Raw genomic sequence first — 19,185 nt, 5'->3', positions numbered from 1 at the left:
TAATTAACAATCTGGTAATAGGGTGGTTTCTATTATTTTTTCATTGCCTTAATCAAAAGACTATTACTCCTGGAGTACTTATTTCACGCATTTAGATTTTTAAATTGCAATATCTATTTTTCGCGATGAAATAAACCGAAAAAATATTCAAGCGCGCGAACACGTGACGGCTTAGTATGAATGCTGGGATAAAGCCCGTGTGACGTCATTCTGGTTCCCTCTGCCGCCGTGTGAGGTGACCTTGGAGCGAGGGTGTGTGCTTCGCTCCGATGCAGACTTCTAGCAGGTAGCTGAGTACCCTGCTAGCAGGTAACGCTTGGCTTAAATAAGGATCATTATTCCCCTATCAAAGGAAGGAAACTTTCCGAACTTGGGTATTTTTAATGAGTGAATATTAAGAGATGTTTCCCTGAACTCTGTGCCTCATGCATGCATTGGTTATCTCAGACCATGTAAAACTCCTATCTACTCGTATAGAAACTAAGTCCCTGTGACGTCACGTGGAAAGGCATCGCATGGGCGCCAATCTGGCCTTTTTTGAATGAGAATGAAATTGACCGATATCATTCGTCTAAACTGGGATTTCTAAAACCAAATAATGTGGATTTTATGAATATATTAATGGACATGGTGGGTAACGAATCGCAATCAATACCTTTCGTTTTCTTTGATGGAGGAAACTACCCTATTATTTAAAGCAAACTGTCCTTTAATTCTTTTAGTGATAGATGGATAAGGGCATACATGGGGAAGGTTTTAAACTGAAAAATGCAGAGGGATGTATGGCATTTGGCCTTTTTCTATTTCGGAGGCAGACCGATAAATCTTTTCTCAGAACGTATCCGATGTCATTCCTCGGAGAATTGAAATCGCCTTGAAGGGAGAACGGAGGTGACGCCTCTGATGGCGACTCGCCTATTTATAGATTAATCACTAATCATTCTGGATGGGATTGCTTGCTTGAGTTTACTCGGACCACTCCCATCCCGCCTCGATTCCCTTTGTCGCCGTATTTTGTCTTCGTATTTGATTCTTTGCGAAGAAAACAGATGTATGAATAATGTGTTGGTATGTTAGAGCGTAGGTTTCCGCGGCGATGGTCTGATCTCTGCATTTCTCCAGGGTTTTCTTCCGCGTCAGGTTGTTGGTTGATTGACAACAGTTTCGCTGGCTGTCCTGCCAGCGTCTTCAGGTCGAATGTGTCGGCTGTTGGTTTCTGCCTCGCTTATATACTGTAGGCTGGATGGGAGCTGCACTGTGATTGGCTGTCTGACTGGGTGCTTCTCTCTGATTGGCTGTCTCTTTGATGACTGTTTTCCATGCGCTGTGAAGGAAGTATCCGTCTTCTCTATTGAAATTCAAAGGTGTTTTTTGAATTTCTATCGCTTCCCTGATTTGTCTAGGGAAGTAGCGGCACTCCTTAACTAAAAGTTTCTTCTCCTCAAATTTTGTGTCGTGGCCAGGTTCCGACCATACATGTTCGGCGATGGCAGAGAGCTGAAACTGCTTGTTATTGGTCGCCCTTTGATGTTCTTTAATCCTCACATGCATGGAGCGGCAAGTTTCCCCTATGTAGGATTTTCCGCAAGAGCAGGGCACCTTGTATACCCCCTCATACAGTTCTTGGTCGTCAAGGAAGCTATCCTCACACTATCCCTTTCATTGCTGGAACGTCAGAGAGGATCGCCAGAATATTAAAAAAGCATGACGTGGTCACCAGATACAACTGTGTGACCAAGATAAGAGACTTCCTCCCCGGGCCCAAGGATATCATTCCCCAAGAACTGTATGATAAAATGGCTGATGGATGAGGAAGACTTTTTTTTCCCGTTATGACTTATCTTTCCCAGCCCTCTAATGAAATTATCTTCATGAATTGCGAAATTGGGTTTGACAATGAGTTAACCCCATTATGATAGAATAGCGGAGCTATAAATAATAGTTTTTCGGTTGTAATCTATCTTTCCATTTCGTAAACCTAATTCTTTTAATGAAGTGAGAATTCAAATCTGATGGAACGATTCCACTGTCCTAATTTGGGCGGTTTCTTTTAGGCTATGGAGATACTGTATGACTAAAAGGCATTAAATTTGTTTCGCGACGAATCAGACTGAATGATGATGAATAAAATAACTGAGATTTCGTGATTAAATTATATTTTTTAACGTAAGCGTATCGTAACTATATTTTCCTTCACCACTTTTGGAATATCGTTCCATGTTCTTACAATTTTAAAGTTGGAGAAAAATCTCTCATGGAAAAAATAGCGGTAATTTAGAATTACTAAAACCCCCTTTCAAATTTTCTCCATAGTACTCATTCGTTTTTGTAAGTGATCTCTCAAAAGTAAGAAAGTACGCTAACATTCCTTACATCTAATTTTTTTGTTATAAATTTAATGTCAAACATTCTATGATGTCTAGGAACTCCATTTCTGGATTAGGAGAAGGATTGGGTTCAGCAAATATTTTCCTTTTTAACATATGTGTAGTTAATGGGCTCTTTACATATCCGATCGAATTCACAGTTATACCCCTCTGACTCCGCTCATATTTGTTCCATTAAAATCTTCTTATCTTCCGTTCAACGAAGTTGATGGTGTAGTTACCACAGTTTCCCGCGATCAGTAATTTTTCTGGTCTATCATTTGTTTTCTAAGGTTAGAAATTAAATACTAATTTCATTCCACTGCTGTTCCGAAATTCTTGCAATTCATTCGGTTTACCGATTTAAAAATGATTCCAACGTTTTTTTTTGTGCTGATACCAGTACTTGTACAATGTTTGTTTGTAATTGTGTTTGTCGCAAATGATGGTGATGTTTAAGACAGAAACCACATTTGTTTGCTACAGTATGTTTTGTCGCAATCTGAAGTATTTCCTCTGAGCACAGTTTGACCGAAGAAATGTTATTGAAGTATCATCGGTTTCAATGTCTCGACCACGCTCCTACATTACCATGCTGGTAATAAAGAATTTGTTGATTGAAAAATGTCCGTACCACATAATGAAAGCAATTCCTTGTATAGTGCGCACTTAAGTATCTTTATATAACGTCAATATTTAGTGCTATTATTATAAATAAAAGACACTGTTACTTCCACAGTATATTTATTTTAATCTTTTTTTTACCGGTTTCGGCTGTTACACCATTACCAAGTACAGAAAATGTTTTATGTACTTTTTAATAGCGTAACAGCCAAAATCGGTCGAAATTAAAAAAAAAATATATCGTGGAAGTAACAAAGTGTGTTTTATGCATAATATGGAGCCCTTCCACCACGTGCAACCTCCAAGTTTGCATTTAATTTACTGGAGTATTTAATTCTTGATGGTTCGAAATGTAGCGTGTAAGCGTCAACTAATATGAATTATGCAGGATCGTTAATGGCCTCATGAGTTCGAAAGAGCTCTTCTCCCGATGAGTCGTGTGCTGTGTAATTAGAAAAATAATGTAGTTTTCTAAACGATCAACAAGTGGTAATTTAACATGATTCAACTTGTATTTCGCTCCATATGTTCAGTCACCAGTGAATAGGAACAATGAATGCTATCTAAATGCTCCACTTGCATATCCTAGTGAACAAGAGTGTAGGAGTTGATTTCATTCTTTAAAACTGTGCAACCGTAAACAGCTGGGAGCTATCAAGCAAAAGAACTACAGGAAAAACTGTTTCTTTTTTTGCCTCTATTTCCTTGAGGTATCTTACCATGCCCTTTTGGGTTGACCCACGTGTAATGAATAATGAAGAAGGCAGTCTATTTGGGGAAATAGTATTTTTTTATTCCTTTTATCCTTTTAAAAGCTCTCGGTCCTTACATTAGCAACTTGACTGGACGTTGTAAATGGAGACTTCATCCCCTTTGAAAAATGTATACCGACGTATAAAGGATACGCCAATTAAGACTTCTCCTACGCGTTTGTTTGCACTGAATAACACGGGAAAAATTCAGCTAATTGGAATTGTTTGCTTAAAAAATATTTTACTTTCATTTACCTCCCGACCAAAACCTGTTACTTAACTTAGTATTATATAAAATGTGTATATTCAGAAAGTTAAGGGGAAAATTGATGATTTCGAGTCAGATAAGTTAATTTTAAAATGTCCAAATATCTGATGCATTAACTTCATCATGAATATAGAATTCATATCAGACAGTTTCTAGCTTTCATGGCTTACCGTTAGTGCATACCATTGTGCTCTTATTTTAAAATATCTAACAGTAGGAATTTTCTGAATGGAATATTTTTGCTCACCAGCCCCTGGTATCTTGTCATGCATTTCCATTTTAATAATATGTTGGGATTCAAAGGCGAATGTTTTTTGAAATACCTATTTAATGAAGAAATATATCTATACTTCACGTTATTACTTCAAACCCAGGATCACCGAGCTACGTAGGTATATTTTAGTCAATCTACATGTTTCACATTTGTCAAATTGTCCTACTCCGGCGTTCACAACTTGTAGGAATCTATGTTATCAGGAGGAAACACCTTATTTGTCAATTCTGTCTCTTGCGAATAAATTTTTATCGATTACATCGTTATTCAAACATTTTTTTTCGAAGGGTGAATATATTGTGTGAAAAGGGCTATGGAAATCAAATTTATTTCAATGAATGTTTGAGCAGTTGCTAGTAGTCGAAGAAATCGAGTTTATTTATCTACCTCCCTAATTAATGAAAAAATGATTCGTTGATACAGTCATATTACTTCAGATGAGTGGACCTAACATTGTTTAAATATGCCAATTTTATTCTCATTTGACCGTATAGATATTTAGCTGTAAAATTTTGAAGTGCAGGTGGTAGCACTAAATACTTCTTTTAAGGAGGAAAGCTTTAGAGAAGCGAACCAGATATTGCTGAACGAAATGAAAACCATGTGAAGCGGAGCGTAATGGAAAATACAAGTAAACAAGACTAAATTTGCAGTCCTCCATGTCTTTTTGTTTAGATTTCGCGTTAGTGCAAGTTTATTGAAGTTTATTATCACGTATTCCGTGTGTTCGAAACGTTCCTTAAGGTGAAAAATGGTAGATAAGTGATATTTTAAGAACAATTCTTGAAGGCTTTTGTAGCGTTAATATGGTGATGTATAAAACTGAACACACTCACCAAGGATGAACTTCACCATGAAAAAATATTTGGCTTAAGCCATCTTCTCGACAGCGGACTTCAGGATGAGTAATAGTACCGATCAAGGTGTTGACGTCACGACTCTACACTAGAGCACTTGTGACGGAAACAGGGCTCACCAAGCCACTGCCGACAAAATAAACCTTACTCTGTCGCAATTCTGCAACGAATAATTCCAAACCCCTGTACGGAAGAAGTGACTTTGCACGCAGTCACGCGCACCGATGCAAAGTTAAATTCACCGACGGATGAAGTTCGTCTTGAAAAAGATATAGCTTAACCAGGATTTGAATTCGGAACTGACAGGCTTCTGCTGCTTCTGAAAGACATCCAAAAGTACCAACGCTTTGAGAGGATGGCTTGGTGGTTTGATTGGCTGATACTGATCGGGAGATCGAATTCGAATCCTGGTTATCCCTCCGTCTGCCAGATGACAGGCCATTTTAGGGCCAGGAACCAAGCCAGTGGCTTTTACGCCCGATCACCCGGGCAGGGGCTGGAGAGTAAGGAAAAAGGAAAGAAGCGCCACCGCGATAGGAGCCCGACGACGCCTCTGGGAAGGGAAAGGTGCGGAAGGGACGGGACGGGGAAAACACTTCAACGCTATAGAAGCGAAGAAGGCCCACTTAATAGCGAAACCAAGCATAAGCATTAATGTTCTAACGACCTTGAAGGACCGTTCTATGAGGTATAATGATCCAGCGATCAAATCCTTAGATGTACTAGAGATACTGTGGGAACGAGACACCAAGGACGGGCTCGCGGGTTACACTCCTAAGGCAGGGATTCTAAGCGCTAGCTTTTTTCCTCTGCCCAAAGGAGGGGAAGGACAGGAAGGACAAGGAAGGAAGCGCCGCACAGTGGTCGGAAATCGAAAAACGCCGGACAAAAGTCCGAAATGGCTTTTTTTGAGGTAGACAATTGAAATTTGGCGCAAATACGGGGAAATAGTTGCTGATTTTGAAATAGAAAGTCATTTTTATTAAGTCTCAGCCGTTATGGAGTTACGGAGGCTTAAACATAACGAAATTTCGAAAAACTTGCCATTTATCATTTTTCTTCGAAAATGTAAAAAGTTACGCAGATGGTAGAGCAGTGGATGGATTTTCATGAAATTTTAAACATGTTCATCTGTCATTATAGTTTCTTGCCAGTACTTTGCATAAGTTTCAGACATTTTTGTTGATATTTGTGTGCTGTAATGTATCAAAATGGCGGAAGCTTTTTTCAAGCAAAATTTCACTTAAAGCAGTCATTATCATTTTTATAAGAAATATGTATGTCGAGATATTTCACAATAATACTAAGAAAACATATTTAAACGTTTGTCTGCAAAAGGTTTGGGAAAAAGTTTGCGGACCTGAGAGAAAATTCGAATTTTCGACCGCGCGTCGCGGTCCGGCTCCACGCGGCGGACCCCGGTAATATCGATTGCGTGTGATGGTTGAAGTTGTTTGCACCTAAATTCCTCAAATTTGCCTTTTTCAAGCAAAAAACACTTTTGTGGATTCCCTAAGGTTCTATATCGAAGATATTTTGAAAGCAGTATTGGTCATTAGGTCATAAAATGGCGGAAATTTTGTTAGGCAAAAGTTAACATAAAGGAGTCATTATCTCTGGTTTTAGAAAAATGTATATAATGATTTTTTGTCAGGGTATTAAGTAAAAATAATTATAAAGTATTCTGCAAAAATCTGTGGAAAAAGTTTGCGACCCTGAGAAAAAATTCCAATTTTCGATCGCGTTTCGCGGCCCGGCTCGGCTCAGCGCGACCTCGAAACTCCGACTCCCCGCACCGACGAATTTCTGAGGACCTTAATGTCCTGTATTCGCCTTACTCAAGACATCCATGCTGTCAATGATAACCAAATGTCATATATTTATTATCATAGAGGGATACTTTATCCAGCGCATGTGTTTGTAGACTGTGATGCCTAACTGTGATGAATATGCCTTTCTTCGGTTACTCCACGGAATTTTCCGAGTAATTATGAACTCCTTCAATTCCTGAGTGCACATGAGGGCGTTTTGTTCCTCATACACTCTTTTGTGGAAGGGTGTGGGGTTGGCTGTTTTCCCTTTCCACTCTCTTTGCATTTTCAAACTGCAAGCCGCCAAATCCCTCCGCCTTCATAGCACCATGCGACTCGGTCCCTGAGGGAGTTTTTATGACACCGCGCACCCTTTAACAGTTACAATGGGTTTTCCCTGGGTGGACCATCCCTATCCTATAGAAAATGCATGTTGAGCAGTAGTTCTATCTTGGCATTTGTGGTGAAGTGATGTGGTGAAGTGAATTGGGAGAAATCTGTTCTGATAAAATATTTTTTTACTCGCGATATTGAGTGTGAGTGATAGGAATCCTTACCGAGTTTTTTTCGAAGGTTTACATCAGTGTTTTTTTCCTCAGCAATCCACACCTTATTCGAGGTAAGATATCTGTCCATGTGTTTTTGCCTGGTGTTAGTCATTCGTGCTTTTTCGTCCCAGTTTTCTTACGTCCCTTGAACTATTTTTTACAAACTTTCTTCAATACCGATTTTTCGCCCCTACTTTCTGGCGTTATGTAGCCTATCGTTGTTGAACAATTTGTGGAATGGGTAGATTCATTCTATTACATTAATTTTCAGACCTTAGACAAGTTTTTCAGTCCTGATTGGATATGTCTTCCAATTTTATCTCGCGGCTTGATCTCCATAATACATTGATGGGCATAAAGTTCAAATCACCTACTGAAAAAATGGAATATTTGGTGGATTTTCTTGTGCGAAGATTTGATTTAGGTCAATTTGATGACGCTATTAGAAGTCTTCGTGAATTTGTCAGAATAAGCTCTTTGTTGCCCTACTTGCAAAGGTGGAATAGAAGTTCTCGGAATAAAAATACATTTTTAAAGCGAAATAACGCATGGCTCATGGAGTCGATGAACTTTCCTGACACCGTGCGTCAGTATTTGACTAGCACTTCTGCTGAGACTAGTAAGTGCCATCCGGTGAAAACCTTCCTTTTTCATTGAACGACATAATATTTTTATTCTTGGGTTATTTACTTTTAAATAATTACTTCCTAAGTTCACTGGGAAGGCCGGAAATAGATTTTAGTGTTTCCTCGGAGAGATCAAAAAGACGTAAGGTCCAAAATATTAAAATGTCTTCCTCTGCTGCGGAGCTCGCATTGGCAACCTCTCTTAGTTTAAGGGAGGAAGGAGATATTGCGGCCGCCGAACTACATTCCGAGGTAACGACAACCACTCCTAGTAGGGCGAGAAGAGTTTTGTCTAAATGGAGAAAAAGGGATAATCCCCAGAGGGAAATGACCCCTGAAGAAGCTGTGTCTCTCGTTATTACAACTGAGCTAACGAAGAGTCAGTACAATACACTGAGACGCTCGGCTCAAAAGTATAGACACAAGCTTTATCCAAGCTACGATAGAGTCCTAAACGCGAAAAGTATGGCATACTCCGAAGGAATCAGGGTAACTGAAAACATGTGCGAAGTGAGTCTTCAAACTCTCTTAAATCACACAGCTTCGCGAATTCTGTCATACGTTTCAACTGCTGAAACCTCATATGATGAAGTAGATTGCACACTAGTGTGCAAATATGGATTTGATGGCAGTTCGGGCCATGCCCAATATAAGCAATTGTGGGAACTATCTGACTCATCAGATGAGTATTTATTTATGAGCTCCCTGGTGCCACTTAGGTTACTAGATGACAATACAGGAATGAGATTCACGTGTCTATTTTATCTGTAATTTATCTAATTGGAATCATTACAGGAATTTTTAGTACCTACTTTTAATATTCCAGGTGAGATATTATGGGCGAATCCTCGGCCATCTTCTATGAGATTTTGCCGACCTATTCGCCTTCAGTGGCTAAAAGAGACTAGAAGTTGCGAAAGCAGAGAGAGATTACATAAAAGAACTGATTGATGGATTGGATAAATTGAATTTTAGGGGTTAATCAGTAGCATTCAATTTGCTATTAACAATGATAAACAGAAAAGTAAGGCCAATTCCAATCTAAAATGCAGTAAATTAATAAATGGCTTAAATTATTAATTTATTAATCAATGCGATGTAACGGCGACCGATTAAGGTCTTCAGAAATTCGTCAGTGCGGGGAGTCGGAGTTTCGAGGTCGCGCTGAGCCGAGCCGGGCCGCGAAACGCGATCGAAAATTGGAATTTTTTCTCAGGGTCGCAAACTTTTTCCACAGATTTTTGCAGAATACTTTATAATTATTTTTACTTAATACCCTGACAAAAAATCATTATATACATTTTTCTAAAACCAGAGATAATGACTCCTTTATGTTAACTTTTGCCTAACAAAATTTCCGCCATTTTATGACCTAATGACCAATACTGCTTTCAAAATATCTTCGATATAGAACCTTAGGGAATCCACAAAAGTGTTTTTTGCTTGAAAAAGGCAAATTTGAGGAATTTAGGTGCAAACAACTTCAACCATCACACGCAATCGATATTACCGGGGTCCGCCGCGTGGAGCCGGACCGCGACGCGCGGTCGAAAATTCGAATTTTCTCTCAGGTCCGCAAACTTTTTCCCAAACCTTTTGCAGACAAACGTTTAAATATGTTTTCTTAGTATTATTACGAAATATCTCGACATACATATTTCTTATAAAAAAGATAATGACTGCTTTAAGTGAAATTTTGCTTGAAAAAAGCTTCCGCCATTTTGATACATTACAGCACACAAATATCAACAAAAATGTCTGAAACTTATGCAAAGTACTGGCAAGAAACTATAATGACAGATGAACATGTTTAAAATTTCATGAAAATCCATCCACTGCTCTACCATCTGCGTAACTTTTTACATTTTCGAAGAAAAATGATAAATGGCAAGTTTTTCGAAATTTCGTTATGTTTAAGCCTCCGTAACTCCATAACGGCTGAGACTTAATAAAAATGACTTTCTATTTCAAAATCAGCAACTATTTCCCCGTATTTGCGCCAAATTTCAATTGTCTACCTCAAAAAAAGCCATTTCGGACTTTTGTCCGGCGTTTTTCGATTTCCGACCACTGTGCGCCGCCGCGATAGGAGCCCGACGACGCCTCCTGGGAGGGGATAGGAAAGGAAGGGAGGGGACGAGGAATCCCGCACCGTCACAAGGCGGGCGGGTCCTACCATCAGCGAAACCAAGCATAAGCTATTAATGTTCTAACGACCTTGGGGGATTATTCTATGAGGAAGAATAATCCAACGATCAAATCGTTAGATTGTACTCGAGACACAATGGTAACTAAACCCTTGGGCCGGGTTCGCGGGATACACTCCTGAGGCAAGGACTATAAGCGATTAGCTTTTTTCCTCTGCCCCCAGAAGGGGAAGGACGAGAGGGAACAAGAAAAGGAGGCGCCGCCGCGATAGGAGCCCGACGACGCCTCCAAGGAAAGGACGGGGAAGGAAGGAAGGGACGAGGAATCCTGCACCGTCACAAAGGCGGGCAGGTCCTACCACTAACGAAACCAAGCAATACGCAATTAATATGCTACCAATTTTAGTAGATTTTCCTATAAGGAAGAAAAATCTATCGATCAAATCGGTAGATTGTACTCGAGACACAGTGGATTTGAATAAAATAAACAAATTAGCGAATCGTTTAGGGTATCAATCTCATTCGCTTGGTATTAGAACATTCTATCCCTCACGCCATTCTAACACTCTGCATCATACCTTGGCTGTTGCTCTTGTTGCGCTGCCTTTCCAATGCTAATATTCGTTCATGTTTGATTGATCGGTTGTCGTGTAAAAAAAGTTGGCAATGTATTTTCGCATCAATCCCTGAAAACCTCAAGTGTGCGCATCTTTTATGTCATTTTTTATCATCAATATATTTTAGTGCTCGTAATTGGCGAATTAGGGATCATACCTTATAATTGTTTGTTTCTGTTAGATTGCTAAATATTTTTATTCACTGACATTTCACAAGGATTTCCAGAAATATTTATTCTTAAGACAGAGCCATGAAATTGATGAGGTACATTTTTCACAATTTCATTAAAATGCACAGCAATAAGCATATCAACCGTATAATGTTTATTTCGATGACCGTTTCCGAATGTTGAATTTATTGCCCGTGAAACACTGATATAAGATTGTCATTGCTCCAATAATGTTTTTTCGTTGCTAATTACTGTGTTAATGAATACTCAGCCACTGACGCAATCTAATGATGTTCTTCTGTCATAAAATTTGAGCGCAACTGTTGGCGTAACGACTCATGATTTTTCCCACTCTCCACAAATATGGTGTTTTCACAACTTAGTCTCCAGATGATAAAAAATAAATGCTTTTCATCGGAAGAACTCACCTCTGACCGTATTACATCGTCTGTTTGGCGTAATGTACCAACGCGTAGGGAAAAAGGTTGGATACATGAACAGTTCCATTTTTCTAACCATACATATTTATTTCATATCAATACCATCCTCGCACTGGTTGTACTGAATCAACTTAAGCCTTAACCGGTGACATGCGGTCTTACCCCCCATTAGTGTATTCATAAAAAACAAATTATTTGGTTTTAGAAATACCGGTTTAGACAAATGGCAATGGTCAATTTAATCCTCATTTGAAAAAGACCAGATTGGCGCCCATGCGATGCCACTCCATGTGACGTCACAGGGACCTTATTTCTACACGAGAGGATAGGAGTTTCACGTCGTCTGGAGTTACCAATGCATGCATGAGGCACAGAGCTCAGGAAACATGTCTTAATAATCTCCTATAAAAACTGGCTGGTCGGAAAGTTTCTTCGTTTGATAAGATATTAATAATCCTTATTTAACCCTTTCACTGCTCTGGACGTACCTAGTACGTCCGCACGGCAGACTGCTGTGGACGTACTTTTTCTTCGTCCCTTCCATGCGGTCAGCACTTTCGCCGAAGCACTCCGAAGGGTTGCTAATCCGGGACCCGGAATCCTCGACCAGCTCACTCACGTAAAACCGTCTCCTCGACCCTACCAGCGGGGGGCCTCCCTCCCGAAAAGTGACCGCTCTGACTGCAATTTGAAAATCAATCGGTTAATCCGATCATCAAAAAATGATTGTTTTCATCGCACTTCTGCCAATCAAGCAATCAATCACGTCTTTGAACCGTGTTTCTGCAATGAAAAATAACGATTTTGTTAACTTTGCTAAAATAGCCATTTTCCCGTTGTCCGCACCCACGCAGACGGTCCTGCGTGGGTGAGCTGGTCGAGGATTGGGTCGCGGATTAGCGACCCTTCGGAGGGTGTACACACCCATCCTGGAAGTACCTGCTCCATGGGCCCACGAAACGCATTTTAACATTTTCGCCGCATGTGAGGAGTAGGTTTTCGGAGATTGAACAGCAGCGAAAGGGTTAAGCCAAGCGCTACCAGCTAGCATGGTACTCAGTAACCTGGTAGCATGGTACTCAGCTACCTGCTATCATCCTGCGTCGTATCAGCACTCAAGAGCCTCGCCCCAAGGTCACCTCACTTGCGGCAGCGAGAAGCAGAACGACGTCGCGTGGAGCTTTTCTCAGCATTCATACTTACCCGTCGCGTTTTCGTGCGCTTGGAAATTTTCACTTTTCATTTAATAGCAAAAAATAGAAAGCGTGAAATACGTACTCCAGGAGTAATAATCTTTCGATTTAGGCAATAAAAAATAATAGGAAACCACCCTATTGAACAAAGGATTGCTCGACTGAAAGGAGAAGGTGATTATTTTATGAATAACTTCACAGAGCTGATAAGGCCCTATTGATGAATCAATAAATTCACAGAGGAATGTAAGTCATTCGTTAGTTTATTCAGTCTGACCAAGTAATACATTGTTCCACCTTATTGTTAAGTGCAACACAGTTGCAGCCACAATTGGAAAAGAGAGGTTTTTTGTAAAAGACAGCACTCGTGTAAACTGAGATTAGTGCCGGACTTTTTTACGTCTATTTTTTGTATAAATGATCTCCTTAATCTAAATGTAAAATTAGTTTTTCCGTGATAGCTTTAGTTTTTGAGACAAAAAAATCGGCGTTTTACGTTACCAGAGTTAAGGGCGCCTATAAGATACAAAACAAATCTACAATGAGTTTATTATTTTTTATATTTTCCAGTAGAATGGAAGAAATACATTTTCCATTAAGATGTCGGGAGCGCGTATTTACAACTGCACTTGTAAAAAATAGCATCCTGTAAAAGAGTAAGTAGCCACTTCTGAAGCCTCGTTCCCGATATTTTGAAGAAGGACTTCGGCATAATTATATCTCGGAAGGTTGGAACAATAATCTGCCATCATTTGCGTACTTCATAGCCATTTGTAGCAGTCTTGCATAGTTTTTATATCCTAATTAAATTTATCACTTTATTCTTCACTCGTATTTGCAAAATTCTGTAAAATGCAGTTCATGAAGCTATGCTAATAGTGAATCTTAATACTCATATTGCCTGTCAGGCTTCCAATATTTTTTATCATCACGCGTACAAACCTTATGTAATAATTGCCTCTGTAACATAAAATTGTGTACAGTATCATCAGACGATCTTCAAGCATTTTTCTCAGCCTCATTCATTAACTTCACGAACTCTATCTAGCTGTCAAATTTGTGGGCCATCAAAAATCCCAGTATTAAGTTTCTCAGAACTAATTTGTGGCATTTTCCCATATTTATCCAGAGCCTTCAACAGCTGCTCCTAAAGGACTTCTTTCTTGAGCAGTGGAGGCAAAGTTATTTTTTGCGGTTTAACCAGATAATTGCTTAGTATGGTTTCTCTACCACAAAATGCTTTATTTCTCATGCCACTCTTTTCTCGACCAGAGGCTATCTCTGTCCTTGCTATCCCAAGCGCGTCATAAATTAGGACATTTTGTACGGCTCTTAGTAGTCGAAAGAGAAAGATTTGCAATTTGAGTCCACAGAAGTTATCCGTCGATGTTTTTGATAATTCTTCACTGCCACAGCAATGGTACGTATTCTCCTTTCATTTTTGTTGATGTGAAAATAAAACTGAGAAAACTTGTAGACAGTATTAATCACGACTCATTGCAAACTCGGCTTAGAACTGTAAATGAATAGATTGCCATTATCGGAAATGCACTCGGGAAATTTCATTTTCTTCGGGATTTTCTTAACATCACTCACTCACTCACTCACATCACTTTCATAACTCACAGAGTGGAAGACTCTTGAGAACAGTAGGGAAGCAAATAATTTTCTCCTGTAAGATAAAAAGCAATATCTGTTCCATGTTCTAATATATTCCTATAATTTTACCGAAAGATAAGTAATTCAGATGCTGTGTCAGGAAGGTCAAGGTCTCGGGCGAGGGCATTTATGAACCGGTGGTTTTCTGCATCGGTGTGACATCTGGATGCAATTAGTGAACGATTTATTTTTTAATTATTAATTTATAGGTTCCTTTGTTTAATAAAAGGAGTATTTTAGGTTCTATGAAACTGTAGAATTTCATTCCGAATCATATTTTAGTGTTTTTTTTCTTCCTACAAGGCAGTTAAGTTTTGATATCTGAATGTATAACGAAGTTTGAAATCTATGCTTGGCCCCCTTTCGAACTTCTTCACAAGATTATGTGCCTCCGCAAAATCATTATTAGCTGGCCGCACTCTTCCGTTGTTTCCCTTCCCATCTTTCTTTACCGACGAATATTCCTTCCCCGTAGCCACATGGTGTGGATCAGCTGGCAGTTGGAATTCCGATCCTCCCAACCCGCCTAATGCTACTATCGGCCAATCTAAACCATGACAGTCAGGTCGTATTGGACGGAAACATTTAATTTTAGCGTGCAAAGGAATCTTAAGAATTTGAGTTTAATCAGAAGCGTATTTCACAAGTTCTAAGTTATCCCGACCCTAGGTTTTCTTTAGGGAAATTGAGTTTAATCTCTTTCCAACTTGAGTGTCATACATCAGTTTCTATCATCGCATTCGATATCCTTAAAATGTAAACATTAATTAAGAAATGAGATGATATAAATCTTTTCGTGTTAGGTGTGACAAAAGGACTGAAATAAGAATGTTTTCGGAAGAATCTGTACTCAAAGATGTGTGCCAATGATCAGTAACACATGTGTTCACATAAAGGCAGCCTTGTTTGAACATGTAGTATTTTTTTCAATTTTACATCCCAAAATAAATACAATTCCTAGAGTATGCCATAAATATTTTTAAATGGAAAATTTTAAAATTTAAAATTACTTTCGCTCATTTAATATTACATACATTATTCATAACTTTTATGAGCCTAATTTTACCTTGCGGTAAGCTACGGCTGCACTTTAGGAATATTTCTAAATCAGTTTCAAACGACTCTGACTCTATTTCAGCAAAATTATAACGCAAAGAATTCAGCCGGTAAAAAAATTTCATTCCACAATATAATTATGAAGCTCTGGAGTCTATGATTTTCGGTGATTTGTGCTCGTTTAAATATTTACAAACCAATCTGTGCTGTAAATTTGTTCCACTCAAGTGAATCAACAGTAATGAAAGTATATTTGTTTTATTTCTGCAGCAATGTATACATCTTCAGATTTCAGACTCAGTTAGTGATCGGCTTGCAATTTTGCTCATTTATGTAGATCATACGTGAGAATTAAACCAAGTATGGAAAACTATATTGTATTGTGTCTTGGTACTGGATCGGAATCATATCTCAAGGGTAGTGGAATCATATGTGGACCTTATAACAGTAGACGTATGTGTGTTACATGTTCGCCTATTACTACAACACGATGCCCCGTGCCGCTTTTGTGTTAACAACACTTCTCTTCTTGTCATTGAGTTGTGCTTCAATGGAGCAGCCAGTGGTTACTATCATTGACCCGCAGGGCGCAATTACATGTAATGAGATAAAACTGTTGGCGCCCGCGACATAACGAAGTTGGAGCACGTAGGATCGGCAAATGCTTGATTGCGTAACTTGCTCACCGCAGCCCATCCTCCTTATGCGATTACACTAGCGATTCGATTTCTTGGCCCCCCATTGCGTTCCAACGACGCTCTATCCTCTCGTATCACGTGACAGTGGAAACGAGACACCCAGGGGGGGCTCGCGGGTTGCACTTCTGCGGCAGGGACTGTAAGCGCGGGCTTTTTTCCTCTTCCCGCAGGAGGGCAAGTACTAGAAGTAACAAGGAAGGAGGAGCCGCCGCGATAGGAGCCCGACGACGCCTCCTGGGAGGGGATAGGGAAGGAAGGGAAGGGACGAGGAATCCCGCACCGTCACATAGGCGGCCGGGTCCTACCATCAGCGAAACCAAGCTTACGCAATTAATGTTCTAACGGCCTTGGAGGATTATTCTATGAGGAAGAAAAATCCAACGATCAAATCTTTAGATACCGTGACAGTCTTCCGGCGTGCTTTTGGGCCTACGCCTCGGCTGAGGGCCCCACGGCGCGGCGTCCCCACGGGAGCGCTGGGCCCTCATGCGGCCGGGAACCGCTTCCCCGCACCGCGCCGCGCATCGCCGGGAGTAGACAGTCGCAACCCCCTCACCCCACTCCCCTCCCCCTCCTATCTTCACCACTATTTCCCTCGCAGTTCGGCAGTTCACTCGACCGGCTCCCGCCGCGCGTTACTACTCACTCCACTCCTCCCACCAACCCTCTGAAGTCGAACTCGGACGTGTCTCCCGATCCCCCGCCGAGGGAGACGCATTCGCCGATGACGAGCGACCCTCCGCCGCCGTAGTACCTGATGCCACTCGCCGGCCGGGCGTCGGACGCGCCCGCTTGAAAACCGATTCCTCTGCCGCTGCCGCATTATTTTTGACTTATCCTCTCGAGTCAGTGACTCTGCTACGTAGAGTGTTTTCCCCGCCGTCTGACTTCTCCGGAACGTGGTTTTTTTTAAGATTACCGCACTGTGAGTTTTCGCCGCTTCGCGTATTGTTGTCGGCCAACAGTGACCGTGGCATCTCTATGCAGCACTGCCAGCTCCTTTCTTCTGACCGTCACTCTTATCTATCGCCTCGTACACTAAATATTGCGAGACAACCACTACTCTGTGTTACTGTCTCGTCAAAGTGTCTCCTTCCATACTACGTCACTTTGCACCTAAGCTTCCCATTTTCCCCTAAACTGGAATGAAGAGTGGATCTGGAAAAATAGGACTGATATCGACTTAGTGGGGAGAGTTTATGACAGCTGTCATCTCGAAGTATGTGCGTTAGAATATTTCCCGTGGTGAATGACTCATATTAATATTTGTGTCTTTGGGTGTTGTGCCAACTTCTCTATGTCTCGCAGACAATCGTGTGAGACGGAATTCGGTAGTATTGTGGTTTTCAAAGACATCCTAGTAAGGCAAGGAATGCCATTCAACATTCTTCCTCGCTAATGTTACCGGCGTGTGTTTTAACCTACTGCGGCAAGTCGCGGGCCTTGTAGTGGAGGGCGCTGGGGACTGCAGCCAGGGTCTTTTGAAGCCACGACACTCCAGCTGCGACTGCGAACCTTTATTTTATTTTTTACGAGCCGGTGAAAAAGTTAAGTAGAGCTACAGAAAACTGCGATTTTGGCCTAAAATCGTCGTGATTTAAGCTTTTGTTTAACGACATATACTCCTGTGCTGCGATTAGTGACTTAGCAGGCAAAGTTAGGAATTTATCCCTTAAAGTGACAATGGACGAAATGAACACCAATTGCAGAGATCTGTGCAAGTGATTGAAATGATGAAGCAGTTGATTCACCAAGTGCTGTCACAACCTTATATATCTCGTCTCGTCTTTGAATTTCCAGCCCTCCCTCCGGCCTGAAGCAGTCCTACATTTCGACATACATCATCTCCAAGTGGTTCGGGACATTTTGTATAGTCTGTCAACTCCGTTACTCTGGTAAGTCACATTTATTTTCATTTTGTCGTTTAAGTAATCATGTTATTCCATTTATTCGTCTGTATTTAGTTTCTTGAAGCGCTTTAAAAGTTCTTACTGAGTGTAGATATTTGTAATTTTGTAAGAGATAACCTCGTTCTCTGGATCAACGTTTTTAAACGAATCAGACAGACTGTCGACAAGTTGAATGTGTAGAATTCCATGGCTAATAATAATTGAGGCGGCTGTGGTAACTTTCCTCACTTTTTTAATCTTACACGACCGGTTTCAATGCTTACGCATCATTCTCGAGAGCTGTTTTTAAATGAAACTGGTGAAAGACAAAGAGAGGAGATTGAAAAATAGTATATCACCAACATTTTTTGTAACAAACTGTTACTAAGGTATTACCTTGGGGGTCGGATGCCAAAAGAATTTCAATTGGTTATTTTTTATTATTTTTTATATTGGTCGTATTATTTACTCAAATATTGGACCGGATTTGGTAAAATAAGTACATCTGGAGCGGGATTTGTACAGTCCGCCTTGTTTAAGTACGTACTCTCAATAATCCATGCATATGGATTTAAATTAACCGTTATAATTTTCCCTGAAACCATGTGCTGACAGTATTTTTATATGACGGGGTGAGAAGCCAAGGGGTACAAGTGATTTATTTCTTGTCGAAGTTTGGTAAAGTTAATTTTTAAAAGAAATGCACTAAAACTTGGATGCCAAGGGATTCGAGTGAGTGTATATTCTGGGCTGGCATCGAGTAGAAAATCAAATACACTACTAAATATATAGTTCAACTCGTTTGTTTTCTTTGCGTGATATCTGCACATAACTCTGTTTAAAAAAGAAATCATTTGTTCCCCTTGGCTTCTCACCCACTCCTATACTAAGTATTTTTGTTGAAAGTTATTCATCTCACTTGTTGAGAGATGGCCAGAACGATGGTTAGGATCACCAAGCTCTCTTCTCGAATTGTTTGAATGTCCAGTACGCAGTAATTACATAATACTTTAGAGATGAATAATGAATTTGTACAAGAAATATTAACGGATAGGTTCACTCGAATTTAATGTAAAATGATGATAGCTGTAACGTAAGTTTCATGGCAGGGGAATACTGAACGGAGAGGGGAAGTTAAAAACCGTGTTCGGGGTGAGATTGTGGGGTAAGCGAGAGACAGAATGGGAACT

General features: G+C 40.2%; 1 long non-coding RNA gene across 1 annotated transcript in view; it reads left to right on the top strand.

Moving 5' to 3' along the window:
• The window catches only part of LOC124156639, a 68,302-nt gene that overhangs the window by 7,162 nt on the left and 41,955 nt on the right, over positions 1-19,185 (top strand). The window contains exon 3 of the long non-coding RNA XR_006864369.1: positions 17,907-18,001. This is a non-coding gene — a long non-coding RNA (uncharacterized LOC124156639). The remainder of the gene's footprint in view (positions 1-17,906; positions 18,002-19,185) is intronic.

The sequence above is a fragment of the Ischnura elegans genome, chromosome 3, assembly GCF_921293095.1.
Source record: "Ischnura elegans chromosome 3, ioIscEleg1.1, whole genome shotgun sequence".
NCBI classification, from domain to species: domain Eukaryota; kingdom Metazoa; phylum Arthropoda; class Insecta; order Odonata; family Coenagrionidae; genus Ischnura; species Ischnura elegans.
The sequence above is the reverse complement of the archived record's forward strand: the minus strand, read 5'-3'. Positions and strand labels throughout refer to the sequence as shown.